Genomic DNA, 14,084 nt, shown 5'->3' with positions numbered 1-14,084 from the left:
TCATATGATTCTCTTCTCATTTGTTTAAATACATTTGACCATCACTTAATCCAACTGCTCTTAATGGTTAATCACTTAACCGTTTGGTAAACCTATAGATTTTAAACTGGTTTGTCTACTATATATGGATTTTGAGAACTACAGAAATACAATGTGTGTTTGTAAAGTATAAACATCTAAATTACATGTATGATACATGATAACCATACATAATGACTACTCGTTATTGCTAATTGATTTTAAACAGTGGTAACCACAATTGGTCACCATATAAAAGGGGGTGTGTGAACACTTGCAATTTCTTTCAACATGGAGCAGGATGGACAGCAAGGGAGAGGAAGAAATCAAAGAGCTTGTGGACAAGGGGCCCGTCAGAGAGATGGGCATGGGCCCCATCAAAGAGGTCAAAGAGGTGGGCATGGGCCCCATCAAAGAGGTCAAAGAGGTGGGCATGGGCCCCGTCAAAGAGGTCAAAGAGGTGGGCATGGACCCCAAAAAAGAGGTGGGCATGGGCCCCATCAAAGAGGTCAAAGAGGTGGGCATGGGCCCCATCAAAGAGGTGGGCATGGGCTCCATCAAAGAGGTCAAAGAGGTGGGCATGGACCCCATCAAAGAGGTGGGCATGGGCCCCATCAAAGAGGTCAAAGAGGTGGGCATGGGCCCCATCAAAGAGGTGGGCATGGGCCCCATCAAAGAGGTGGGCATGGACCCCATCAAAGAGGTGGGCATGGGCCCCATCAAAGAGGTCAAAGAGGTGGGCATGGGCCCCATCAAAGAGGTGGGCATGGGCCCCATCAAAGAGGTGGGCATGGGCTCCATCAAAGAGGTCAAAGAGGTGGGCATGGGTCCCATCAAAGAGGTGGGCATGGGCCCCATCAAAGAGGTCAAAGAGGTGGGCATGGACCCCGTCAAAGAGGTGGGCATGGGCCCCATCAAAGAGGTCAAAGAGGTGGGCATGGACCCCATCAAAGAGGTCAAAGAGGTGGGCATGGACCCCGTCAAAGAGGTCAAAGAGGTGGGCATGGACCCCGTCAAAGAGGTGGGCATGGGCCCCATCAAAGAGGTCAAAGAGGTGGGCATGGACCCCGTCAAAGAGGTGGGCATGGGCCCCATCAAAGAGGTCAAAGAGGTGGGCATGGACCCCATCAAAGAGGTCAAAGAGGTGGGCATGGACCCCGTCAAAGAGGTGGGCATGGGCCCCATCAAAGAGGTCAAAGAGGTGGGCATGGACCCCATCAAAGAGATGGGCATGGGCCCCATCAAAGAGGTGGGCATGGACCCCGTCAAAGAGGTGGGCATGGGCCCCGTCAAAGAGGTCAAAGAGGTGGGCATGGGCCCCATCAAAGAGGTCAAAGAGGTGGGCATGGGCCTCGTCAAAGAGGTGGGCATGGGCCCCGTCAAAGAGGTCAAAGAGGTGGGCATGGACCCCGTCAAAGAGGTGGGCATGGGCCCCGTCAAAGAGGTCAAAGAGGTGGGCATGGGCCCCATCAAAGAGGTGGACATCAGAGAGAGGGAGGCAGACAGCAGGGAACTGTTGTGTCTAATGAAGTCCGGGCCATCGTCGTTGACCATGTGGTAAACAGAGGCCTTACCATGGCAGAGGCTGCCAGATTAGTTCACCCCAATCTGAAAAGATCAACTGTCAATTCGATCATGAGAACATTTCGCCAAGAAAACCGGTTAGTCTGCAGGATATGCACTATGCTTTACTATTACATTTACAGTAAATGACATATTGTAATGCATGTAAATTCACAAAACATGTTACAGTATGATCTATTGACAGTATACTCTGTTCTACCCTCAGAATTGACAGAAGACCCCATGGTGGTGGCCATGGCCGTGTGCTGACCGACCAGCAGGAGTGGGCAGTGGTGGAAATGGTGAGAGCCAGGAATGACATATGGCTGTCCGAAATAAAGCAGGCCATTGAGGAGAACGATGACACCTTTGCCAATGTGGCATCCATCAGCCTACCTACACTCACCCGCCTTTTGAAGAGGCACCAGGTATCTATAAAACACATTTACCTGGTGCCTTTTGAGAGAAACAACGACCAGGTGAAACAACTGCGGGCCGAGTGTTCAGGTACAGCACTATATACTGTATTACTGTTACTATTTGATGCACATGCTACTTCACAACATCATATTGGAACTATACTGTAAAAAGAACTAACCAAAATATATTTTTAGAGGGTGATGGTGCTTGATGCTGCTGTGAACCATCACAAGTATATCTTTGTTGATGAAGCGGGCTTCAACCTGGCCAAAACTCGGCGCCGTGAGTGGAACCCCATCGGCCAATGGGCGACCGTCCAAGTGCCTGGACAACGTGAGGGAAACATCTCCATGTGCGCAGCTCTCTCTGAAGATGGTGTGGTAGGACGTAGGCCATTACTTGGATCCTACAACGCTGCACACCTCATTGTGTTTCTCAATGAAATTGAGCAGGCCTGTCAAGGTGAAGGCGTCACCTATGTCATTGTGTGGTACAATGTCAGGTTCCACCATGCAGTTGCATGGGAGAAGTGAGGCAGAGAGAACACCAGGCGAGCAGCGGAGTTCTGGATGAGCTGGAGTGGACAGGTGGCGGACGCAGGGAGGCCAGCCAGGAGGGAGTTGCAGTAGTCTAGGCGAGAGAGTACCAGGGCCTGGACCAGGAGCTGGGTGGCGTAGTTGGTGAGGAAGGGTCAGATTCTTTGTATATTGCTCAGGAAGAATCGGCAAATGCGTGCCAGAGTGGAGATGTGCTGGGAATAAGAGAGGCAGGGGTCCAGGGTGACTCCGAGGTTCTTAGCAGAGGAAGAGGGAGAGAGTGTGGTAGATTCCAGAGGAACAGAGATAGAGAGATCAGAGGAGGAGGAGGGAAAGAAAAGGAGGTCAGATTTAGAGAGGTTGAGTTTGAGGTGATGCGAGTGCATCCAGGAGGAGATAGCAGACAGACAGGTAGAGATACGGGAGGGGATGGTGGAGTCAGAGGTGGGGAAGGAGAGGAAAATCTGAGCATCATCAGCATAGAAATGGTATGAGAAACCATAGGATGCGATGAGGGGGCCCAGGGAGCGGGTGTAGAGAGAGAACAGGAGAGGACCCAAGACTGACCCTTGGGGGACTCCTGTTGAGAGAGGGCGAGGGGTGGAGGTTGCTCCACGCCAGGTTACCTGGTAAGTGTGGTTGGAGAGGTAGGAGGAGAACCAGGCCAGAGCACTGCCAGAGATTCCCAGGTCAGCGAGAGAGGATAGTAGAATAGAGTGATCTAGAGTGTCAAAGGCAGCAGAGAGGTCAAGGAGAATTAGGACATAGGAGAGAGAGGCAGCTCGGGCAGAGTTAAGTGAGTTGGTGACAGACAGAGACTTTAGAAGAGAAGAGGCAAAGTCATCAGAGGAGGGAGGAGGAGGGGGAGGGTTTAGGAGGGAGGAGAAGGTAGAGAATAGTTTACGTGGGTTGTCAGTGGAGGCTTGGATTACAGATTGGAAATAAATACATTGAGCAGAGGAGACAGAAGAGGAGAAGGAGGAGAGGAGAGTGCAGTAGAGGTCTAGGGCAGCAGAGAGTTTGGTTCATTTCCATTTCTTTTCAGCAGATTGCAGTGTGGTTCTTGCTGAGCGGAGCACAGAGGAGAGCCAGGGTTGGGGAGGGGAGGGGACAGAGGGAGTCGATAGGATGGAGGTGAGATAGAGCAGTGGCGGCAAGGACAGAGGGGGAGAGAGAGCAGAGGTTACGACGAGAGGTGACAGTGGGGTAGGAGGAGCAGGGAAAGAGGGGAGAGACAGAGAAAAAGACATGAAACAGTGATCAGAGAGGTCAAGGGGGTGACAGAGAGGGTGGAGGGTCAGCAGGCCCTGGAGAACCTTAGCACCATGTCTGCACCTCCAGAAATCAACATAATGAAACTCATCCATAAGATGGACCACTGATTTCCTAGAAGTGTCAGCCTTATATACCATCCCCTGTGCAAGATCTATTCTGCTCAACATGACATTAAAATCCCCTACCACAATTCTATTATCAGAAGTAAGATGCCCCCGCAAACCCTTAAGAAAACACTCCCTATCTTTTACTTCATTGGGAGCATAAATATTGACCAAATCTATGATTGTATTCACCAATTTGATCTGAACTGTTAAACTCCTCCCTTCAATGCCCTTTTCCAAAAACATAACCTGATCAAAAAAAACCCTCCTCACTAAAGTTGCCACCCCCCTCCTACAAGTAACAGCATTACTACAATAAACATCTCCATCCCATTCATTCCTAATAACATAAAAAATATCATCATCCCAAAATGTTTCTTGTAAACAAATTACATCTGCAGCTGCTACATTCAAAATAATATTTTTGAACTTAACAATGTCCCGCAACCCATTAACATTTAAAGACACTATTGAGATCATAACTTCAAAAAGAAAAAAAGTAAATTAACAGAGTCATGGCCATTATGCTTCCTCTTCAGATAAGACATGGAATCTTCCCTCCCGCACATATTCCTCCATTGCCTTTTTTAATAATTTCCCCCTCACACCAGATACATTTTTACTTTTACTCACCACCCTTGTTGATGTTCGGCTTAATTTCGGCCCGGTCCCATCTTTTGATTATCTTGGCCAGTCTAACATTCTGATCACGTGGGCACGACTCCACCTCCTCCCTATCCTCCTGTAAGCTTCCTCCGCCACCTTCATCCACTGCTTCCTCCCCAAGTACTGCTACAGCAGACACATTCTCCACTGCCTCCGCAGCCGCGCCCATCTCTCCCTCCACATGATGCACATCCTCTGCATCAGGCACCATCTCCACTTGCTCATCCCTCAACGCCATCTCCATTAGTTCAGCCGCAGCCTCCCCTTCATCCGGCTGCTCTTTCAACTCCCCCTCTTCACCCTGCTGTGAAAGCACAACTGCCACCTCTCCCTCCATGCCCCCATTCTCAGCAGCACCATCCTCTGCATCCAAACAAACGCAGCTCAACAGAGCATGGTGACAGTCATCGCAGCGTACTGCTCTACAGGACCGAGCGTAATGCACCTGCTGTCCGCACTCAAAGCACCTGAACGAAGGGCATGATGACACCACATGTCCTGGCAGAAGGCACATGTGACAAACCCACTCCTGTCTGAGATCAGACGAGATCAGGCTTATTTATTTATTTATTTTTAATTTTTATTAAATCATCACTTTACAAAAACATTTTTTTTTTCATAATGCAGACATTGTGCAATATTTACAACTTGAAAACAAGGTTATTATGTTTTCCTAAGAAAAATATTGTTGTACAGAATTATTTCTTCAAAGTCCTCCATTTGTTTATGTTCTTCACAGTAATGAAATATATATGAAATATTTTTCTTCACATAAAACTATACAATTTTACAATATCTACTTTCATATTATGAAACTCTGCCATGTTTCTCTTTAAAATTGTGTGCCTTGCGTAACTCAAAAATAAGTTCACCGCTAGAGTGTTAACATGATCTATTTTATCAGTCAATCCAAACAAAAACATGACAATGTATTGACAATGTATTGAGTAATTTCTGCTCTGCAAATTTAAAGAACCCCTCTATTAAACCCCTCATGTATTCCCTCAACCCCTGCAGTTCAGTGCATTTCACAAATATATGCAGTACTCCTTCCTCTCTACTTTGACACACTAAATACAGGGCATTGTCACTTTTGTGCATTTTAAAAATGAGCCACTTTGTAAAGATGCAGTTGTGCCTCAGTTTAAAATCATTTTCTTCACATTCTGCCTATTTTCAAGTTTGGAAATATTTTTTGCCAGAATTGCTCTGACGTTGTTTTTTTTAAAAAACCACACTCATTAACAATAAATAGAACAAATTGGTTGTACATTCAATAATGTTAAAGTATTTTCCTTTTTAGAAGAAACACAGACAAAGAAACTCCAGGAGACAGTTTGCTGTTATGTTCTTGATTTAATAACCCTCACTCAACTCTCTGGGATGACACTTTGTATTTTACTGTACTCCTTTATTATTATACTGATGGGAATATCTTCGTTCTTTTCTTTCACCAAGTCAGCTATTGCCAAATTGGGTAAAAAGCCTTCTTTAAAAATGTACATAATGTCTTTAATTTTACTAACACCTGCTTCTATAAAACACTTTTCATAGAGTGTCACACCTTGCGCTTTTAACAGTTGGTAAAAAAAAGAGGCTGCTCCAATATTTGTTCACTGGTCTCTGGGTTAAAAGAACTCAGACCAAGCCACTAGAACTTCTTTATAAATCCAGGGAACACCCTTTACCATTGAAGGTTTAAGACACATTCATAAAATTTCTCCTCCCCCATTCCCAAACCCCCACATGTTGATAAAAAATGTTTCAGAAAGTGCTTCCATACACTGTTATTCGTAGGGTCTAAACACTTTTTAACCACTTTAATTCAAAAGCTCTTTCGTTTTAGCTCAATATCTGCCAGCATTAGCCCTCCTTTACTAATTTCCCCAATTATTGTAATGCTGGCAGATATTGAGCTAAAACGAAAGAGCTTTCGAATTAAAGTCAGATTGCCATTACATTTTACCCTACTAAAAATATTGGTCCCTGGACCCATGAGGTAAACCTATACCCAAAACCAAATCTCTGCAGCACCTCTAATAAGTAATCATGTTCCACCCTATCAAAGGCTTTTTCCTGATCTACTTTTAAAATATAGCCTTCTTTTTGCTCCATTTTCAAGTAACTAACTACATCCCTTACCGAACATATTGCATCCACTATATCCCTTCCTGGCACACAATAAGTTTGGGAGGGGGGTATTATCTTGGGCAATACCGCTTTCAAAAGATTTGCAAAAATCCTTGTTAGTGCCTTATAATCACAATTTAAAAGACTTATGGGCCGATAGTTTTTTAAAGGTTTTGTCTCCTTGTTTCTTGTAGATTAAAGTAACTATCCCCATTCTCATTGTTGGGCTTAAAAGACCTTTCTCTTTAACCTCTTTAAATACTTAATAAAATAGTAATAAAATAGGGCAGATAAGATTTGAGATAAAATTCCAGGGTTAACCCATCTGAACCGGGACATTTATTAGTTGTCATATCCTGCAAGTCGTCTTCTAGTTCCTCCAACCTTATCTCCTTCTCACAACTCTCCCTGTCCTCCTCACTCACTTTAGTTTCTATAAAAGACATTTTCTCCCTCTCTTCAAAAACTGTATCTTGCTTTTTAAAAAGCCCTGTGTAAAAACTACAAACTTCTTTTAAGATTTCACCCTGTTCTTCAGTTACTTCCTGTGACAGGGTGGCTGGGCGGTGACATCAAGACAGAAGCAGGAAGGAAACAAACTGACACCAGTAGTACTGCAGTTTCAAAATAATAAAGACGCAGCGGCGCCGTTTATTCAAATACAAAAATAAATAAAATATTTGAACAGAGCAAAATAAAACAGTCAAACAAAACAAAATCATGAACACAAAATAATACACTTAAAGGTCCGACTAGGCAGTAGCCTTCACAGATCCCTTAAGTTTTAGTTTTTAATTTCGGTTCTCTCTCGCTCCTCGCTCTCTCTCTCTCTGCTCCTAACACACCTACCCGGAGTGCAGTGAGCTGCAGGCTTTTATGCAGGTGACCATCTCCCGATTTAGCAACAAATTAATCATTTAATTAATTTGGGAGATGGCCACCTTCTGCACGAGGTTTTCTAATTATTCCTGGCAGAGGACAAGTACCCACTCTCGCCTCTGCCAGAACAAATTTTAAATAAAACAATAACAAAACCCGCTGTGCTTCGCTGCCACATAAATACATAATAAATAAATCATAACGATAATAATACAACAAAAATAATACTACAAAACACTGAAGGACGGCACCTCGCTTGTCCTATATAATAAATACATAAATCACAAAACAAACAAATACAAAATAACACACGGGCGGAGGGGGAAACCCTGTTCTAAAAATAAACAAACAGAACACTGTACAGGGCTCCTTGCCCTGTTACACTTTCCCATTCCTTTTAGTCAGTTCCTCTATAAAGGAATCCTGCTGTCTTTGTTTTTCAAGCCCAGAAAAGAATGTAATGCTTTTCTCTCCCTCCACCACATGTCTGGCTTTGGATCTTAGTATTGCCCCCTCACAGCGCTCGTTTTCAGTTTAATTTTGTCTTGCAATTCCTCAATTCTGTTATAATTCATCTCCCTTAGCTCTGCTGCCTTCTCATATTCACGTTTAAGTTCTACCTGAATCTCCTGCAGTATTTCGCTATATTGTATTGTAAATTCTCCCACCACAGTCGTTTTTCATTTTGAAACAATGGACACTTCATACTATCCCTAATTAATATTAAACAAATCTTCTTTCAAAAATGGATTATTAAAACACCACAGCCCTGGTCCTTTATGCGACTTATTAAACAGGACTTGAAAAGAGAAAGCAGCATGATCGCTGAAAGAGGTGAATTTATAACCAATCTTCCCCAGGTAGCTAAGAAAGTTAACATGACATATTCCAAAATCTATTCTGCTTTGGTTTAATTCCTTTTGTACAAACTGTCTCCTGGAGAAATCCCTCTTTATCGAATTTCGGCATCTCCAGAAATCAATATAATTATAATTCTCCAAATGCCTTGCCAACAAACTTCTGGAATAATCACCTTTGAAAACCATTCCTGATGCTATGTCTATAGTGCTCATAGCTATATTGAAGTCTCCCACCATAATGACATTGTCTGCTCCCAGGTGTCTCTCCAGGCCAGTAAAAAAAAATTCAAAGCGCTCCTTTTGATAATTAGGAGCATAAATATTGACCAATTGTAATAAAATAAAATAGGGCAGATAATTTCAATTTCAGACAATTATTTTTAAAATGAATTTGCATTTTTTAAAATCTCCCTTATGTATCCTTCTCTAACAAAGAAACACTTTCCTTAAAAATATTATTAACTAATACAGCCACCCCTCTCCTATGGTTGGACTAATTACTAGTATAAATGTCCCCATTCCAGAAATGCTTAAAATGATGAATAAAAGCAGTGTGGTGTAGTGGTTAGGGCTCTGGATTCTTGACCGGAGGGTTGTGGGTTCAATCCCCAGTGGAGGACACTGCTGTTGTACCCTTGAGCAAGGTACTTTACCTAGATTGCTCCAGTAAAAACCCAACTGTATAAATGGGTAATTGTATGTAAAAATAATGTGAAATAATGTAAAATGTGATATCTTGTAACAATTGTAAGTCGCCCTGGATAAGGGTGTCTGCTAAGAAATAAATAATAATAATAAAAGCGTCATCCCAAAAAGTTTCCTGCAGGCAGACAATATCATTCTTATTTACATTAATTAAAACTTTTTCAAGTTTAGCAAAATGTCTTAACCCCACATTAAGTGATAATATTGAGAACATTCCTGCAAAAAGAAGAAACAATTCTTTCAAAAACTTGACCATTATGCTTCCTCTTCCTGCAGAACATCAAACCCTTTTGTTTTTAATCATTTTTGCAATCATTGTTTTGCAATTCAATGTCCCAATGTCTTTCTTTTTCCTCACACACCTGGATGTGATCATAGCAAGGTTAGGTTTCTGAGAATATATGTCAGTGGCTAGACAAAACAAGACATGGAGACGCAAAACAAGTCTTCAGGGGTTAGTTTCCTTTTAAAACGAATGAATGTATTCAAATGCCACTACTGTTCAGTGCAAAAATTCATGCTAAACAAATACTTGCATCATATTGAAAAATACCATCAGCATGAGGCAGACTTCAGTGTATTATTTGGTGTAAATAGTTGACCAAAAACATTTAAACTTGTTAATTCATTTAGACGCCGTCTTTCCAGAAAACATACTTTTCAACAAATGACACGCCAGTAAATGAGAATGATTATGACTTGCTGGACCTGCCAGAAGAGTCAGATGAAAACCGCTCCTTGCACATCTTGCTGGAGGAAAGAAAAGAAAAAATGAAGCAGATGAAAATGTTGGAGGACCTGGAAAGAAAACACATCACATGGTTTGTATTCCTTTTTTAATTAACTTTTTGTGTTTCTGGGATATTTTTCTTCGTGAAGGTGTCTATTTTGACTTGGTTTATGCACAAAGTGTGTTTGCGTGCAGAGGATCAGCCATATAAGAGTAAATATGATCACTTAAGTGGTGTGTAAACCAAGTTAGAATAGACCCCTAAAACTGAAATTATCAAAGGATCAGAAGGAATAGTTTAAGGAGCTCTGAATCAAATAATATAATATTGTTCAGAAAATTTTCATTTTTTTAAAGTAAATCACTATACTAACAGCTAAAATACTATAAATGTACTTATTATACTTATTATTATTGTTGCAGCTGTTGCCATCAGACGGGTCCCATGAAGATGGGCACAGTATTGAAGCCCATCTGAGGTTTTTGATAGAGGAGTACCAGAAACCTCGACCAAATATTACCCAAATGTTGGACAGAGCAGCCAGAACAGCCCATCACCGCCAGGTAGGACTGAAGGACACTTCCATCAGGGATACTTTAGAGAAATATCCATGGCTAAAAATGTCTAAATTGGTAGGTACTTTTACCAGAATTGTTGTTTTGAATAGATGTTTATCAATAGGCATGAAAATGTTACATTTCTCTGGAAAAAAATTTGTATAATTCCATCTGGCGTATATTATTCAGGAATTGATCAATACCAGATATTTAGCATTTGCCAATATTGTATTTTACTGTGATAGCTTATTTACATTCTGGACTTTCACTATTACTGTACAGCATGTTACTATAGTAAACCGTGTAATTAGATTTTAGCAATAGAGACATGAAAAATAAATGAATCTCTGCCTGCATAGGTTGTTCTAGGACACTGATTTAATTTCCTTGGTGAACCACCGGCTGCTTATTCCTACTAAGTAAGATGCCCTAAATTGGTAAAAAAAAAAAAAAACTTGCTTACTTTATCTAAAATAATTAACTGACTAAAGTATAACCCAAATACATTATTTCAATAATAATACTATAACATGTATTTTAGTATTAACAGATTAATGTTAATTTTATGAGAATGTAATGGAAAAGTGCTATTGGTAAATGTAGAGCTCATTTTTTAAATTTTAATTACAATTGCAGCTCCTGCAGGACATGAAGACGTTATTTGGAGTTTATGTGGATAAAGAATTACTTGGAGTGAATGGTTTGGCAAGTCTGGATGCAAATATCTTGAAAACATCAAAGAATGGTCCATTGAAGGCAATGATGCTTGAAACTATTGACCAGTGTCGACATGAAGAGCAAAGAAAAGGTATTAGGTGTCGGTGAATTGTTAAGGGAATAAACTTAAAGATAACACACATAGTACATGTACATATTTTATTCTATGGACCCTTTACTAAAATGTAAACTTTTATCGATTGACCAGAAAAAAACAGCACATTTTATAAACATAAGTGATAATTGATAAATCATTATTGTCTTAAGTATAATTTCAGTACACATATATTGCATTGGTTGCTGTTACCACGTTGACTTAGTCCAAATCACGATTTCCATGACCCACACACTTAATTGTAAATTACAAACCCAGTATTAATGGCGGGTTTTCTCTGGGATAGAAGGAATAACTTTCTGACAAACCAAAATGGCGCCATCAGTAACAGGTTTGTAATTTGGTCCAGGCCTTAGATTAAGTGCCTTTTTATATTTTCTGTTGGTGGCCAAACACTTTTACATATTAGTTTTATATATCGCACAAGTGTTTTAGAATTGATTTACCAAGATACAGTGCCCTAAAAAAAAAGAAAAAAAACCCAGCAGAAAATGTCATATACATTTAAAATCTGCTTACCATAGAAAGGCTTTGTAAATTCTACAAGTACATATTGTACGTGTTGTTTTTGGTTTAATTAGCAGGCTACATGATGAATGCAGCTTTGCTCCTACTGCCTGACTTTTTTAAAGAAACATTATTTTGGATGGTATTAATTGATGAGGTATGTGAAACGTTTTACACATTCTCTTAGGACACTGTGTTTTTCAAAAAATTGGCCTTATTTTAAAACAAACAAAAAAAGAAGTTACCAGATGAAGGAGGAGACAGAGGATTACTATAATAAAAAAGTAACAGGTTTCTTTGCTGTAATTACTTCAATTGCACTCTTGAATTACCTCCAAGGTGCATTACCTTTGCTTATTATGTATTAATAATAAGCACTAATTTTTTTAATGGATTGAAATATAACTCCCTTAATCAACAGGCCTGGTGTGTAGCTGTGTATCTTAATATGCTTTATATATGACACTTGATCTTATCTTATTAACAGACACAGATTCACTCACCCACATACACACACAGGGAGACAGACACACAACATTTCCTGTCATTATTCAATCGCCTGCCTCTCGGCTACCTGTCCTGCTTTATGCCATAAACCTGAAGGTAGATTATTATTATTATTGGGGAATATTTGTGTAAACTACAAAGTACTTTTAAGTTAAAAAAAACTCACTTTCTCCTCTTTTCTCTCCCCTTCCTCTCTTCCTTTTCTTTCATCCCCCTCCCCTCCTCTGTGTTACCCTCTTTAATCCCCCTCTACCTCCACTGTGTTACCCTCTTTCATCCCCCTCACCTCCTCTGTGTTACCCTCTTTAATCCCCCTCACCTCCTCTGTGTTACCCTTTCACTCCCCCTCTACCTCCACTGTGTTACCCTCTTTCATCCACCTCAGCTCCTCTGTGTTACCCTCTTTCACTCCCCCTCACCTCCTGTGTTATCCTCTTTCACTCCCCTCTGCCTCCTCTGTGTCACCCTCTTTCATCCCCCTGCCCTCCTCTGTGTCACCTCCTCTTTCACTCCCCCTCTACCTCCTCTAGCTACTTTTCCCCTCCCCCTCTCACTCTCCCTTTGCTCCCTGTCCCTCTCTCCTGTCCCCTCTTTCCCTCCCCCCTCTTCTCTTCCCCCTTTTTTCTCTCCCTCACTCCAATCCTTTCTCTTCCTTTTCTCCTTATTTGATTTCACTCTTTTTTTTCAGGAACCTTGTGCACCTACACCCGTAATTGTGCTGTGGACCAAATAAAAATCCACTTCAAGCAGAATGGGTCTCTGTCCATGTCGACAGGGAGGAGGTTATGGAGGATCAAAATGGTAGCATGGATATAACACATGCTGTGAGCTGCTTTCTAGGTGTCCATTTTGTTTACAGCCTAGAATATTGTAAATATATTTAAAATACTCTGTGTTTCATGTAGAATTATCTTTGTCACATACCAGGGCAACCAAAACTTTCAACAATTTGTGTTCGTATTTACAATATGCTGAAGTAAAAATTTTAAAGGACACTGCATTCAAAATAGAAAAGGTCTCTAAAACATCTTTATCCAGATGAGATAAACGCTTGACTTTTTCACTAGATCGGCACAATGATAAGCATGTGTTATATATAAAGAACATATGTGTAATTAATGATGCTAATAATATGGCTATTTGTGTTTTTGTTACCTGTTTGAATCTAGAAACTGCACTCATTCTCTGCTGATTTTTTTGTTTTAATTGCGTCTTCAATTTTATTTAAAATCTTATATGAGATATTCTTCTACAATTGTCAAATAAATTGCTTGAAGATAATATGGTTTGTATGGTTTTCCTTTTAGGACAATAGCAAATACATAAGTTTATTGCCACAAAAAGCAGTTGGATATTAAATGGGTAATATATATTTTAAAAAAAAACTATTGCATACTATACATTGCAGTGATTTAAACATAAAGTGTAAAAATAGCACTAGGAAACAAATACTTTGTTAAAATAAGTCAAAATTGTATAAATTAGAATACATTAGTAGTCTTTTTGATTTTTACCTATGGCAAAAATATGTATACAGTATATCCTAAGGGAAAGGTATCATCAGGGTTCTTAAATAACTAGATTGGTAGGTAAAGGTTGGGATCTGTGGTGGAAACTTTCATTTAGGGTTCTCTAAAGAGATAAATGGGTTCCTATGACAGAAATATAATGAGTTCTGGTTGTAAATCTCCCTCTCAACCTGTGAGGATACAAAGTAGCGAAAGGGAAAGGCTTTGGACAGGTTGTCCTGACAGTTCATTCCCTGGGTCGGGAAGTCAATCAGCCTGGAAAAAG

At 40.7% G+C, this 14,084-nt stretch overlaps 1 long non-coding RNA gene across 1 annotated transcript; it reads left to right on the top strand.

Moving 5' to 3' along the window:
• The first annotated feature begins 7,847 nt into the window (after positions 1-7,847).
• On the top strand, positions 7,848-13,622 carry LOC131697462 (uncharacterized). The gene is made up of 4 exons (XR_009307304.1): positions 7,848-9,977; positions 10,310-10,450; positions 11,081-11,252; positions 12,676-13,622. It is a non-coding gene; the product is annotated as an uncharacterized LOC131697462 (long non-coding RNA).
• The last annotated feature ends 462 nt before the right edge of the window (positions 13,623-14,084 follow it).

This window comes from Acipenser ruthenus, chromosome 14 (assembly GCF_902713425.1).
Source record: "Acipenser ruthenus chromosome 14, fAciRut3.2 maternal haplotype, whole genome shotgun sequence".
In the NCBI taxonomy this organism is placed as follows: domain Eukaryota; kingdom Metazoa; phylum Chordata; class Actinopteri; order Acipenseriformes; family Acipenseridae; genus Acipenser; species Acipenser ruthenus.
The sequence above is the reverse complement of the archived record's forward strand: the minus strand, read 5'-3'. Positions and strand labels throughout refer to the sequence as shown.